We start from the raw sequence: 15,720 nt of genomic DNA, 5'->3' as shown, positions 1-15,720 counted from the left end.
CCAACTTATTCAACAAAATACTAGGGGGCGAGAAGATGTCTAAAGAATGAAGGAAGTGTGCTATTGCCCAATTTTCAGAACAAAGGCGATTTGCAGAGCTGTGGGAACTATAGATGAATAAAGTTGATGAGCCACACAATGAAGTTATGGGAAAGAGGTCTGGAGGCTAGACTGAGGACAGAAGTAAGTATCTGCGAGCAACAGTATGGTGTCATGCCTAGAAAGAGTAGCACAGATGGATTGTTTGCCTTTAGGATGGTAGTGGAAAAGCACAGAGAAGGTCAGAAGGAGCTACATTCTGTCTTTGTGGATCTCGAGAAAGAGTATGACAGAGAGGAACTGTGGTACTGGATGCGTAGGTTTGGTTTGGCGGAAAAATATATCAGAATATAAGAATACAAGACATCAGAATCAGCTTTGTTGGCCAATTGTGTAAAACACACACAAGAAATTTTTCTTCGGCAGTCGATGTTGTCCGGGTAAGACATTCAGAGAAGGAACAAGAGCAACAAAGGAAAAAGAACAAAGAAAATGACACATTTCTGTTTATAGGAACTATTACTTATAAGAGTTGTGCAAAACGTAAAATCTTCATTTAGAACAGGTCAGAGATTAGTGTGTTAACGTCCCACATTGTGTTAAACTTTTACAGTTCGTGATTCCCACTATAGAGCAGTAAAATGACAATTTTGCAAAGGGAGCAGTTTAAAGTGACGAATCGTGCGGTAGTCTAAATCAGCAAAAAATGATCACATATTGCTGGATTCGCCGGAAATACACAACCATGCAGCGGAAAAACCCGAGAATGTCATGCTCCTGGATTCCAGCCAGGGCTGGGCGTGGCCAGCTAATCTGAAGGTGCACACCTGCGCCTCATGACCTTTGATTAGACCCAGTACATATAGGACCCGGGGGACGACTATTACTCTGCTAGATCGTTGCTCTTCATGCCTCGTTCCCGCACTCCTGCTTTCTCGACTTCTGACCTCCGTGCACCGACCCACGCCTGTTCATTGACCACCCTCGTAAGCCCATTCGTACTGGTAATCAGACCTAACCTCGCACATTCAACAAGTCAGAGAGGTGCTCCGGCGTCTGCAGCAGCACCAATTATACGTGAATATGGATAAGTGTGAGTTCCATCGGGCATCCGTGTCCTTCCTGGGCTTCGTCCTGGCTGAGGGAGAGATACGGATGGATCCCGGGAAGGTCGACGCGGTGCTGCGGTGGCCTACCTGCACCAACAGGAGGGACGTGCATAGGTTTTTGGGATTTGCCAATTTCTATAGGAAATTCATAAGGAACTTCAGTTCCGTGGCCGCTCCTCTGCATTCGCTCACCTCGCCACATACCCCCTTCGACTGGTCCGGGACCTGCCAGGAGGCCTTCAGCAGGCTCAAGGCAAGTTTCACTACTGCGCCCGTTCTCATTATTCCGGACCCAGATAACTAGTTTGTGGTGCAGGTGGATGCATCGAATTCAGGAATCGGAGCAGTCTTGTCGCAGACGAGTCCCAGGGATGGAAGGATCCACCCGTGCGCGTTCCTATCTAGAAAGTTGACCCCGGCAGAGAGGAACTACGACGTGGGAGATAGAGAACTGCTGGCGGTCAAGAGCGCGTTGGAGGAGTGGCGGCACTGGCTGGAGGGCTCGCAAGTACCGTTCGTTGTCTTCACGGACCATAAGAACCTTGAATACTTGAAGTCTGCGAAGACGTTGAACGCCCGTCAGGCCAGGTGGGCCCTATTTTTCACCCGCTTCCACTTTAAGGTGTTTTTCCGCCCAGGCTCCAAAAACGGCAAGCCGGATGCACTCTCGCGGATCAACAAAACAAAAGGGCACAGACTCAGTGACAAGGATAGCTCTACACAAGACTTACTGTCAATAGCGGAGAATCCAACTTGCAGGAAATGCAACGCAACAAGCTGGCAAATGCCAATGACAAAACTCCAACTTAAATGCGTGGTCTAATTACAGTGCCAAATGCGAAACAGCTGTGACAGGTGTCAGAGGTGGCACCGCCCAGAGCAGTGGCCTGGCCAAGCCCCGCATGGCATTGGCCAGGACTTGCTCATGACAATCCATCTTCTACGCTTATCCGAGTCAGGTCGGTGGGGGCAGTTGCTTGAGCAGAGATGCCCAGACTTCTCTTTCCCCAACCACTTAATCCAGCTCATCTGGTGCCTTTCAATGCGGGTAAGCAGCAGCTTTACTTTGAACCCAAAAGGATGAACAAGCTTTTCACCTATCCTTCAGGGAAAGCCTGGACACCTTGCTGAGAAAACTCATTTCGGCCGCTTGTATCTGGGATCTTGTTGTTTCAGTCATAACCCACAGCTCGTGAGCATAGGTGACGGGAGAAACGTAGATAGAATGGTAAATTGAAAGCTTCGCCTTTGGACTAAGCTCCCTCTTTATCACAACGGACTGATACTAAGTGTGCACCAATGCAGTCGCTGCACTGCCTGTTGATATCCCGCACCATTCTTCCCACACTTGTGAACAAGACTCCAAGATGCTAAAAATCCTCCACATGGAACAAGATTTCATCCACGACCTGGAAAGGGCAGGCCATCTTTTTCTGACTGAGGACCATGGTCTCAGATTCTCATTCCAGGTGCTTCACACTCAGCTGCGAACAACTCCAGCGAGAGTTGAAGATCACAGCTAGATGAAGCTTACACAACCATATCATCTGCAAAATGCAGAGATGTAATACTGAGGCCACTAAACCAGACCCCCTCTAAACCTTGGCTGCACCGAAAGCATCTGCCAAAAAAAGTTATGAACAGAATCAATGACAAAGGGCAGCCTTGGCAGAGTCTATCTCTGACCAAAAATGAGTCCAACTTACTGGCGGCAGTGCGGACCAAACATTGACACCGGTCGTACAGGATCTGAACAGGCCATATCAGTGGGTTCAGTACCCCATATTCCTGAAGGACCCTCCACAGGACTCCCAAAGGAACACCCTCAAACGCCTAATTTGTCCTCCCGGAATTGCACTGGAAATGTGGACAACAGTCACAATTGTTAAGCTTGTTCAATGCAGTATTTACAATCACAAACCCTTGTGAGTACGAGTTATCAAGACCATGTCAGCGATCAATCCATCCATCCATTCATGCATCTAGCCTTCCATCGATCAATCCATCCTACCATGCATCTGCTTCAATCTTATTACTGTGGTAAATTTAATTGGTTTCTAAATTTATATCTTACAATTATTTCATCCACATGTTTTTTTTCCTTCTTTCTAAGACTATCTCGTGCTTCCTCCTTTCTAACACCCACTGTCCTCTCTCACCTCTGAACATGTCCAAACCATCGAAGTCTGCTCTCCCTCACCTTGAATCCAAAAGATCAAACTTTGGCTGTCCCTCGAATGAGCTCATTTCTAATCCTAGCCAACCTGTTCACACCAAGCAAGAACCTTAGCATCTTCATTTCCTTATCCACATAATGTAATGTCTTATAGTTTGACAGAACTCACCATAATCACCCTTCTCTCACCCCTCTTTTAATATGGTGATGAAAAAAATAATTGTAATTGTCATAACCAGAAGGCTAGGGCGGACCAAAATGCATGACTCGGCAGACAGGAAGGGGGTTAAAGGAAGATCTTTATTCGTTCCAATGTCGAATGCAAGGGAGTCAGTCAGAGCGAGCAGTAGTATCAGGAGCGTCAAGCTTACGGGGTTGGTCGGAGGACAGGCGGAGGTCGGTACAAAGGGGTTCAGGATTAGGAATACGGAGGTGCGGGAATGAGGCATGGATGGCAACGATCTGGCAAAGCCGGACGGTCTGGCTTGGCTGGGTCCTATATATACTAGGGTTCATTATAGCAATGAGGCGCATGTGTGCGCCTCCTAATCAACACAGGTGTGCAGGGGACCTGCACAGCCAGGGCTGGACCGGTCGGACTATGACAGTAATAATACATACATAATGCTGTATATCATCTCAGAAGTGCTGCAGTCGGTGTACTTTTTTTTTTCAAAACCAAAAAAAAAAAAAAAAACAGTCCAGCTGTTCTTTGGTGTAACTTAATACGTACTTAAATGATATTTGACCAGAAGCAACATTTTATTAATTGCAACTGAAAAAAATTGTATAACCAATAATCGTCTTTACATGAAAACTTTCTTTTCCTTTCGGCTTGTCCCATTAGGGGTCGACACGTTGTGTCATAATTTTCCGTCTGCTAGACTACCTGAAAAATGTGCCTCAAACAAACACACATACTAAATATTCGCCACTCACTGTTTCAGTCAGTCAAGATTAAGTGTGCACCTCTTTCGTATTTAATTGAAAGCAACTGGAAACTAAATGGTGATCAGTGGGGCCAAGAGAATGTATTGAGAAAATGATGAAAAACCTACCAAATCACTAAATACAATTGCAAGCATCTTCTTTTTCTTTCGGCTTGTCCACTTAGGGGTCGCCACAGCGTGTCATCTTTTTCCATTTAAGCCTATATCGTGCATCTTACTCTCTAACACCAACTGCCCTCATGTCTTCCCTCACAACAGCCATCAGCCTTTTCTTTGGTCTTTCTCTCACTCTTTTGCCTGGCAGCTCCATCCTCAGTACCCTTCTACCAATATACTCATTCTCTCGCCTCAGGACATGTCCAAACCATCAAAGTCTGCTCTCTCTAACCTTGTCTCCAAAACATCCAACTTTGGCTGTCCCTCGAATGAGCTCATTTCTTCATTTCTGCTACCTCAAGTTTTGCTTCCTGTTGTCTCTTCCGGCCCACCGTATTTGTACATATCAGATGAAAATGTACTTGACAGCTTGATTACTTCTGCAAATATATCCATCCATCCATTTTCCGAGCCACTTATCCACATAACGGCTGAGGGAGTAATGGTGCCTATCCCAGCTGTCATCGGGCAGGAGGCAGGGTACACCATTAACTAGTTTCCAGCCAATCGCAGGGCACTTGGAGACAGACAACAGTCGCACTCACAATCACGCCTAGGGGTAATTTAGAATCTCTAATTATTTCATGTTTTTGGGATGTGGTAGGAAACCGGAGTGCCTGGAGAAAACCCGCACAGGCACAGGGAAAACATGCAAAGTCCACAAATGAGGGGCCAGGATTTGAACCCCGGTCCTCAGAACTGTGAGGCCAAGGCCCTACATCTGCGCTACTATGCCACTTTTGGTAAATATATATAAAAATTCAAAAGTAAATTTTAAAATACAGTTTATGGTATAAAGGGTCTAGAATTGTTGGAAACAGATAATGGTTAATGTGCAGTGAAAAAGCTGTAAAAGGTAGACCGTCTACAGTATTGCTATTTTTCTTCATTCTAATAGAGGGCTGGAGTGAGTAAGTCAATGGACGCAAGGGAGGGATGCTGTTGTGATCCATTCATAGCCTTTGATCCCTGGGATGACCTTAGCTATTGTCTGGACTGTGAAAATGAACAAACCAGAGACATGAGGGACCCTATCCATCACTTTTGAGTCCCAAAATTAACACTGCTGTTCTGTCCGCATGTATGTGCTCTCAGAAATAATCTTGGGCACATGACCATACTCTTACAGAGTCAAATAAAGTACCGAATTGAAGGTCTTGCAAACTGCTAATTAATAACTATGGGGCTGGTGAAAGAGTTGTGTAGGTATTTTGTAGCCAAAAACAGAAAATGTGCAGGTCACACCCTTCTGCTCATCCAAAATAATAAACAGATGACTGAAAACTATATCGCAAATAACTACTAAAGCAGGAGGGATGGCAAAGACAGGAAGGGGCCATTAAGTCTGAAGAAACTGAGGAAAGGTTTTTCTACTTGTTGTGAAAGTGCGGCAATAAATCTCGAATGCAACAGCAATACCCAGAGTATATTAAACCATTAGGTTCCTACATGTTTAAAGGAACCCTTAAAGACCACTTCCTATTAAGGCTTGCCAGTAAAGGGGCCTTTGAAATGAAGCTCTCAACTCGGCGCAGAGCAGTGATGGGTAATTCTGCCATGCCCGGGGCCAAGCCCAGACTAAACTGCAAGAAAACATTTCCATTGCTGCAACATCATCTTCTATAACATTCTACATGCATGTATACTGACAGAAACCAACTCACTGTACTCATGGTTTGTGCATGTGAATAAATGTTCACAACAGCAAACATGGAAGGAGATGTACTGGTTGTTGTTCATATGTAACACTACACGGAAGACTTAAAAAAAATATATTCATGCTAGACTTTTCAGTTTGCCATCACAGGTTTTGTCGTAGGCTGATTCGCTGGTTGTGGAATATGTCACAATACAAGTTGTTCCTGACAAAATCTGGGAAATCACTCAGGAAATCTGATGGAATAATGGGAAATATGTATTCTGCCCTCAAACTATTAACTTCAAGTTGTGTCCAGATGTATTTATTTAATCATTTGTTTGTTTGTTTATTTATTACCCTCAAAACTTTTGCTGCATGTAGACTCTTACTCTATAGCAATGGTCACTCATGCTCATTTGTCTCTCCATTAATTGAGTTTGTGTGCTCCTGTGCCTGTCGGTGTCATCCCTTTCCCCTTCTGCTTAATATGAACAACATCTCGACCATTCACATGTGGCATTAACAGAAAGATTATGATTGAAAAAAAAGTCGACTGTAATTCATATCAAAGAGATACCTCTAAGACTTGTTGGAGAGGGGCAAGTCACTGGTCACTGTGAGCTTCCTTTCCATGCTTCTTGTGAGTTTTTTTTTTGTATTTGTGTGTTTCAGTGTATGTCCTGTTCAAAAGGTTAAAAGGGCCATAGAGACTCAATTTTTCACTTGTTTCAGGCTGTGGTATATTTTTTTTATGTAAATTTGGCTCAGAATACAGGAAAAAAAAAAAGACCAATAATTCTTGAATATATCCATCCATTTTCTGAGCCGCGCTTTCTCACGATCGGTCGTGGGATGCTGGAGCTTACCCCAGATGCCAACAGTCAGGAGGCGCAGTCCACCCTTAACTGGTTGCCAGATAATCGCAGGGCACATGGAGAAAGACAACAGTCGCACTCACAATCACATCTAGGGGCAATTTAGAGTCTCCAATTAATGATGTTGCATCTAAGAAGTCCATTTTTTTAATCAATTCAGAAAATAAAAAAGCAACTACCTCTTTTATCATCTAGTTATTTCTGAAAATGTGTCTGTGAGCAAGCTGTTTGGCATAAAAATGCTTTTGTTCTTTACAGGGATAGCTTTTCACACACACACACACACACACACACACACACAGAAGGTGCACTATTCCCAACAAAAATAGTGACAAAAGTCAGATTTGCAGTTGGGCCAGCAGTTAATGAAACCCTATCCAGGTGTGGCCAACCAATCAGACATGAAGAGCCACATTTTCTACTGTGTTATGGCAAAGAGCCACATCGTGCACACTAAAGAGCCATATCATACAAATAGATATCCCTCCCTCCTTACACACATACCTTTGCTCAACCAGATTTATTGGAAATGTCACACACCAACACGATAACAAAATATCCACTCCTACAGTGCCAAGACCACAGGCCAGTAATTTAAAACAAAATTCAGTGCTCTTTCTCACGGAGATAAACTACTAGTTCAACCAAGTCTTGTCTTGTATGGGACAATTCTCATCGAATACAACGCTAAAATACTCAAGTCATTCGAGATCTGTGTGCGCCACCCTTGCCCAACACTCAAAATGGGCTGATATGTGTAAGACATGTAATAGTCATAAAGTGTATGAAAATGGGTGCTCTTCACGATATGTTGATGGAAGCATACCACAGATGATATTGATATTACCTACATTATTGTATGTAATGTTATTGTGATTATAATGACTATTATGATTTTTACAAATCCCTGTTCCAATGAAGTAGGGAGATTGTCCTTCCATCCATCCATCCATCCATCCACCCTACCATTTTCTGAGCCGCTTATCCTCATAAGGGTTCCGGGAGCACTTTATTGAGGGAGGAGGCAGGATACACCCTGAACTGGTTGCCAGCCAATCACAGGGCACATATAAACAAACGGCCATTCGCACTTACGTGCAAATGAAAGTATGCGATCAATACATGTTTTTTGGGACGTGGGAGGAAATGAGTAAATTATTTTTTTTAAATGATTTTGCTTCGGATTACATCTTTCCCCGTTTCCCAAAGTAAACATGCATATAATTGTTCAATCATTCATATCTAGAAAATCTTCCCATTCCTTACTTACAAATATTTTGAACTCTGGATCCTTCAGTAGAGAAACATTAAAGTGGTAGGGTGCACAAGGTATCATGTTCGATTCAAGTTTGAGGCAGGAAGAAAATGCAACATGATCTCTAATTAAAACTAATACGAACACATACTAATAATTAGTAGTCTGTTGGAATTCACCTTGGTGTATGAGAGGGTAATCTCCCTTCACTTTCAGGTGGGGGTCAGGTCTTAACTGTTGTTTGTAGCTATGCACCACACAGAAGATCAGAGTACCCCACTTTTTTTTTGGTGTCCTTAGAAGGGTTGTTGAAGAGGGCTCCCACTAAGGACACAATGCTTCTGTTGGTAGACTTCAATTCCCATGTGAGCAGTGACAGTAAGACTTGAAAGGCCGTGATTGAGAGGAACGCTCCCCCGATCAAAACCCCAGAACCCGAACAGTGTTGTGTTATTGGACTTCTGTCCTCCTCACAAATTGTCCATAATGAACACCATCTTCAAGTGTCAAAGCATGCACTTGGCAGAAGGACACTCCAGGTCGTAGTTCAATGATCCACTTTGCGGTTGTTTCATCAGGGGTGTGGCTGCATGTCTTGGACACGTGGGTGAAGAGAGGGGCAGAACTGTCAATTGATAACCACCTGGTGTCAGCTCTGATGATCAGGAGAGGATGTTGGTCCAACCCGAAAGTATTGTGAGGGTCTGCTGGGAACATCTAGTAGAATGCACTGTAAGCAGGAGTTTCAATTCCAATCTCAGACAGAACTGTGGTCATGTTCAGGGAGAGGCCGGGGACATCAAGTCCAAGGTGACCAAGTTCTGTGCTTACATTGCAGTGGCGGTCAACCTGAGCTGTGGCCATAAGGGGGTCAGTGCCGTTCGTGACGCGAATCCCCGAACCTTTTTGGTAGATACGAAGGGTGAGGAATTCCATCAAACCAAATGAATCTTATTGGCCCTTCTGGGTAGCTTTGAGGAAATTTTGGTCCATGATCCGCCGTCTCAGGAGGCGGAAACAGTGCATCGTCATAACACTGTATAGTGGGGGTCGGGTGCTGCTCATCTCAACTCGGGACATTGTGAGTCAGTGGCAAGAATACTTCAAAGACCTCTTCAATTCCACTGACACACCTTCCCATGAGGAGCATAGCCTGGTTTCTCTGAGGAGGATTCTGTTACATCTGGGGTTGGGGTCACTGAGGTGTTTAAAAAGCTCCTCGGTGGCAATCATGCGGGGGTGAATTAGATCTGCCCAGAGTTCCTAAAGGATCTGGATGTTGTGGGGTTATCCTGTTTGGCACATCTCTATGACATCACATGGACAATGGAAACAGTGTCTCTGGATTGGCAGACTGGGGTGACAGTCGACCTTGTTAGGTGACCAGAGGGTTTGTTCCATCTCCAGTAGGATTACACTCCCCAGTCCCACTGGCAAGATTTATTCAGGGATTCTTGAGAGTCGGGTTCATCAGGAAATCCAATTTCAGATTCAGGAGGAACATTGCGGCTTTTCTTCTGGCTCTGGTACAGGGGACCTGCTCTATACCCTTGGCAGAGTTCTCGAAGGTGCATGAGAGTTTGCCCAACCAGAGTTTTGTGGACTTTGAGAATGCATTTGACCATGTCCCTTGGGAGTCCAATGTGTGTGTGTGTGTGTGTATGTGTGTGTGTGTGTGTGGTGTGTGTGTGTGTGTATGTGTGTGTGTGTGCACGCATACTGTATTTGTATATCTGTGTGGATGAGTGGCAGGAATGGATTGATTTTAACCATGTACAGCATTTAGAGAGGCTTGATTTTGTACAAAAATTACTGTATAAAAACTATAAAATGTGTTGTCTTTTAATTTGATACCACTGTTAAATTGAAACTTGTTTTGTAACTGAGAAAACAAATTTCTGAAATGTTGTAAGTACTGTATCATTCTTTCCGCTGATGCATGATGTGGAACTTGAATTGCTCAACAATCTGGGCTCCCCATTGTAAATTTGCCATGCCAGGGGGGACGAACCATACCTGATGTTGCAGGTACCAGAATATGGCACCAATGTTACTAGAAAAGGAGTCACTGATGGTATAGTTTCACACATTCCTGCCTATGGTGCGGGCAGCGTGGGATCAATTCCCACTCAGTGATGGTGTCGATAGGTGCCCTGCGACTGACTGGCGACGAGTTCAGGGTGTAGGCCGCCTTACGCCCGAAGCTAGCTGGGATAGGCTCCATTTTTCCTGCAACCCTTGTGAAGATAAGTGCCTTGGATAATAACATGACATGACATGTTACGAGAAAAAACAGTTAAAATGTCAGCTGTGTTGTTAACCAGCCCCCATTACTTAAATGTATTTACAGTTTCACAAATAAATCAAATGTCGAACTGAATACTGAATCTTCTTCTTTTCCTTTTGGCTTGTTCCGTTAGGGTCGCCACAGCGTGTCATCTTTGTCCATCTAAGCCTATATTGTGCATCTTCCTCTCTAACACAAACTGCCATCATCTCTTCCCTCACAACATCCATCAACCTTCTCTTTGGTCTTCCTCTCGCTCTTTTACCTGGCAACTCCATCCTCAGCACCCTTCAACCAATATACTCCCTCTCTTGCCTCTGAACATGTCCAAACCATCGAAGTCTGCTCTCTCGAACATTGTCTCCAAAACATCCAACTTTGGCTGTCCCTCTAATGAGCTCATTTCTAATCCTATCCAACCTGCTCACTTAGAGCGAGAACCTCAACATCTTCATTTCTGCGACCTCAAGTTATGCTTCCCGTTGTTTCTTCAGTGCCACCGTCTCTAATCCGTACATCGTGGCCGGCCTCACCACTGTTTGATATACTTTGCCCTTCATCCTCGAAGAGATTCTTCTGTCACATAACACACCAGACACCTTCCGCCAGCTGGATCTCTACTCCCTTTGGCTTCACTCTTTCCCCTCCACCCCTCTCATTCACGCACATATATTCTGTTTTACTTCAGCTAATCTTCATTCCTCTCCTTTCCAGTGCGTGTCTCCATCTTTCTCATTGTTCCTCCGCCTGCTCCCTGCTTTCACTGCATATCACAATATCATCTGCAAACATCATGGTCTAAGGAGATTCCAGTCTAACCTCGTCTGTCAGCCTATCCATTACGACTGCAAACAGGAAGGGGCTCAGAGCTGATCCCTGATGCAGTCCCAAATAGTGCATTTGTGGGAGTCTTTCTATGCATGAAACCATATTGTTGCTCGCAGATACTTATTTCTGTCCTGAGTCTAGCCTCCACTACTCTTTCCCATAACTTCATTGTGTGGCTCATTAACTTTATTCCTCTATAATTCCCACAGCTCTGAACATCGCCTTTGTTCTTAAAAATGGGAACTAGTACACTTTTCCTCCATTCGTCAGGCATCTTTTCGCCCACTAGTATTCTGTTTAATAAGTTGGTCAAAAACTCCACAGCCATCTCTCCAAATTGCTTCCATACCTCCACCGGTATGTCATCAGGACCAACTGCCTTTCCATTTTTCATCCTTTGTAGTGCCTTTCTAACTTCACCCTTATTAATCATTGCCACTTCTTGGTCATTCACACTTGCCTCTTCTTCTCTTCTCTCTCCTTTTCTTCATTCATCAACTTCTCGAAGTATTCTCTCCATCTATTTAGCACACTACTGGCACCAGTCAACACATTTCCATCTCTATCCTTAATCAGCCTTACCTGCTGCACATCCTTCCCACCTCTATCCCTCTGTCTGGCCAACCTGTAGAGATCCTTTTCTCCTTCTTTCCTGTCCAACCTGGTGTACATGTAATCATATGCCTCTTGTTTAGCCTTTGCCACCTCTACCTTTGCACCATGTCACATCTCAATGTACTCCTTTCGTGACACCTCAGTCCTCTCAGTGTCCCACTTCTTCGCTAATCTCTTTCCTTGCATGACTTCCTGTATTTTGGGGTTCCAGCACCAAGTCTCCTTCTCCCCTTTCCTACCAGAAGACACACCAAGTACTCTCCTGCCTCTCTCTCTGATCACCTTAGCTGTCATAGTCCAGTCTTCAGGGAGCTATTGCTGTCTATCAAGAGCCTGCCTCACCACTTTCCGAAAGGCCGCACAACATTCTTCCTTCCTCAACTTCCACCACATGGTTCTCTGCTCTACCTTTGTCTTCTTAATCTTCCTACCCACCACCAGAGTCATCCTACACACCACCATCCTATGCTGTCGAGCTACACTCTCCCCTACCACTACTTTACAGTCAGTAAATTAAAATTAGTTATGGTAAATTAATTTAAACCCTGCTCCGAAACTTCTAGCCTTACTACCTTTCCACCTGCTCTCTTGGATGCACAATATGTCAACCTTTCTCCTAATCATCATTTCAACCAACTCCTGAGCTTTTCCTGTCATCGTCCCAACATTCAAAGTCCCAACACTCAGTTGTAAGCTCTGTGCATTCCTCTTTTTCTTCTTAAGACGAATCCGGTTTCCTCCTCTTCTTTGTCTTTGACCCACAGTTGTTGAATTTCCACCGACGCCCTGCAGGTTATAGGTTAGGAATATACAGTATTCAATTACCTCTTCGGCATCCGTTTGATATTTTCGGTGAGGGTTACCCATCCATCTTTCAACATTTTGAATTTCTGCAAATCAAAAAGAGGATGACAAAATTCGGAATTAGTTTGTTGTTAAAATTAAATTAAACAACTTTTTCCATACTTAATCATAGCAGTTCTGCAGAAGGGTCTTCCATCACCTTCTGTTCAAGGACAATGAAGTTGGCCAGATATTTTATCTGTACAATGTCGATGTCCTCTTCTTGTGGTGCAATATAGTCTTGATGCCTGCCGGTGTCCCTTAACTCAGTCAGCAGCATCATCCCTTTTCTTTGGAACCCTGAAAAACAACACATGCACAATGCAAAAACACAAATATGACAAAAAGGTCTTAAGATGAGTTATTCATAGACATTTTTAGCTTACTTGCTTCTTACATGGGCCAAAACGCTTTCGAGGAATGGTAGAGCCTCATGTTTGGTGGTGGATTGCTCGAGGTTGATGGTAGATGTCTTGGTTTTGAATGTCTTAGGGTTCTTCATGGTAACAGTGGACCACCTGTTCCACTGCCTAAAACAGCATGAATAAAAAAGAATATGATAGTAACCAAGTTTTTTTATTGTGTTCTTTGGACCAGATTTCTTCTTATAAAGTACTTTAAACACAACATGTATTGACTTTGGTATCACTTTCCGAATCCTCCACTTCAGGAGGTTTTTGGAGCTGTAAAGAAAATAAACCATGACTGCAATATCACATCACTGAAAAGTTGATAGATACTCATGCTATAAATTCATTGAATTCCATGGAGTCTTTGAAAAATTAAAACAAGACATCCCAAATTATACATTTATATAAAAAATGCTACATCAATGAATGACACTGTTGATATGCATGCATTGAGAGAATTAAATGAGAGATGGCAATTATGATTCCACCATACACAACCGGTGAAAAATAATTTAATGATCACTTTTACTGTAGCCGTCTTATTTGAAGTTGGGTGGGTACCATAACCCACTTGTGTTATCTGAAAAAAGAACAGATATTTTGGATTAATTATAAATGTAATCGGCACAGCCAGCACCCTTAATTGGTGGAATATATATCCTCAATGGTGGAGAGCAGTGTTTCAGGACATTTCAAATATATTTGGTTCTGTAGCAAGATTCCATGGACTAAAATTGCGAACCACTCTCAAGATGAACATAGCTTTTCTTCATAGGTCAATATATTAATGTAAGTACCAAATTTTTCATGACACATGTTCTTGTTCAGGGTGTACCAGGATCCTGCCTGTTGATAGCTGGGATAGGCTCCAGCTCCCCTGCGAGCCTCGTGAGGATAAGCAGCTAAGAAAATGAATGCATGGAATTTAAAAAACTATCATTGGAAAGACTTTTGAAAACCCCTTAAAATCTTACTTAAATGATCTCAATAGCTCTTTGCCCCTCACATTCATGCATATATATTCTGTTTTACTTTGGCTAATCTTCATTCCTCTCCTTTCCAGTGCGTGCCTCCATCTTTCTAGTTTCTCCTCCGCTTGCTCCCTGCTTTCATTGCGGATCACAATATCATCTGCGGACATCACGAGCTGCCAGCCAAAAGAGCGAGAGGAAGACCAAAGAAAAGGTTGATGGATGTTGTGAGGGAGGACATGAGGACAGTGCGTGTTCGAGAGGAGGATGCACGAGATAGGCTTAAATGGAAAAGATGACACGTTTTTGGGACCCCTAATGGGACAAGCTTAAAGAAAAAGAAGACATGTTGTGTTCTAAAGAACTGAAACAACATTGCTTCAACATTGTAGTCGTAAAGTGCATGAACACACATACAAACAAAACAAAGTGCATGTCCACACATCCGTGTGGAGGTGAATTGTCCCTACAAACAGAGGGATAGTAATATAGCTAATGCTTCAAAAGACAATTTATTTTGTCTTGACAAGGACTTGCATTTGAAAAAAGGACACTGATACTATACACAAGTGCAATTTCAAATGTATGTCCAGAAAGTATCTTACTGTGATCTTGTGGTTTATACAAACTTAGACATGGCAATTATAAGAATTTTACAAGATGATAAATTTATATCAACTCTTTTGTCAAAATGTGATACATTTTTGTTTGACCATGTCCTTCCTGAAGTTGTATTTAGAAAACCTGAGAACAGCAGACCTAGAGATATTATTCCTGACAAGGAGTTGTGGAATATGTGTGATGCTTCTGTCAGGAGGAGGAGCATGGACGTATGATCATGTGTGATGGTACTGATTGTCCATACACCTGGTTTCACTATGAGTGTGTAGACATAAGAAGGAAGCCAAAAGGATCTTGTTTTTTTTCTTGTCCAAGTTGTGTGACGGGATAACGAGTGTTGGTGTACTTGCCATTTCACAAGGAAAATTATTGTTGTCTGTTTTCATTTGCAGTAATGGACAAGAAAACATACCTATTTTATCATTAATGCATGTCATTGAATCTGTTATGTACAGACGTATCAAATGGATCTGTTAACCATTAAGATAGCAATGATGTATAATTCCTTCATATGTCATTTCTCATAAGTTTTTGTCAAAATGAATGCACTTTTTATGGAAGTTGTGTAAATCTTAAACAAATGTCCGCTGTTACTATGAAGCATCAAACAATGAAGGCTGCAAAGTTTGTTTTTGGGTAATGTGAACAATATATTAATTCATCCTCAACTTTAAGTGTATGTCATAAATTTTACTCAAAATTTAATTATGAGAAAGTTTGAAAGGGAAGTCAGATTAATAAATACCCTTTCATTTTGCAGTAACTCATTAAAGCAATTTAGGATGTAAATTTGAAAGAGCACAGCATATTGTCACAATATTGTCAAACTGGGACACAAGGTTAATTCTCATTGTTGTACATTGAATCTTAACATTTTTAACACACTCGATGACTCTCTCCACATAAATCCTCACACGAGGTAGCCTCCTCCCTGTCTCAATTTCCT

The 15,720-nt window shown here is 42.9% G+C and overlaps 1 long non-coding RNA gene across 6 annotated transcripts in view; it reads right to left on the bottom strand.

Moving 5' to 3' along the window:
* LOC133499985 (uncharacterized) overlaps positions 1-15,720 on the bottom strand; it is a 45,816-nt gene that overhangs the window by 28,512 nt on the left and 1,584 nt on the right. For 3 of the 6 annotated variants that reach the window (XR_009794801.1, XR_009794798.1, XR_009794799.1), the window contains exons 2-4: positions 13,159-13,302; positions 12,896-13,072; positions 12,755-12,819 (exon numbers count right to left, since the gene is read on the bottom strand). This is a non-coding gene — a long non-coding RNA (uncharacterized LOC133499985). The remainder of the gene's footprint in view (positions 1-12,754; positions 12,820-12,895; positions 13,073-13,158; positions 13,303-15,720) is intronic. The other 3 variants (XR_009794803.1, XR_009794802.1, XR_009794800.1) reach the window with 2 other exon arrangements.

Source organism: Syngnathoides biaculeatus, chromosome 4 (genome assembly GCF_019802595.1).
Source record: "Syngnathoides biaculeatus isolate LvHL_M chromosome 4, ASM1980259v1, whole genome shotgun sequence".
Lineage (NCBI taxonomy): Eukaryota > Metazoa > Chordata > Actinopteri > Syngnathiformes > Syngnathidae > Syngnathoides > Syngnathoides biaculeatus.
This window is presented reverse-complemented; position numbering and strand designations above follow the sequence as displayed.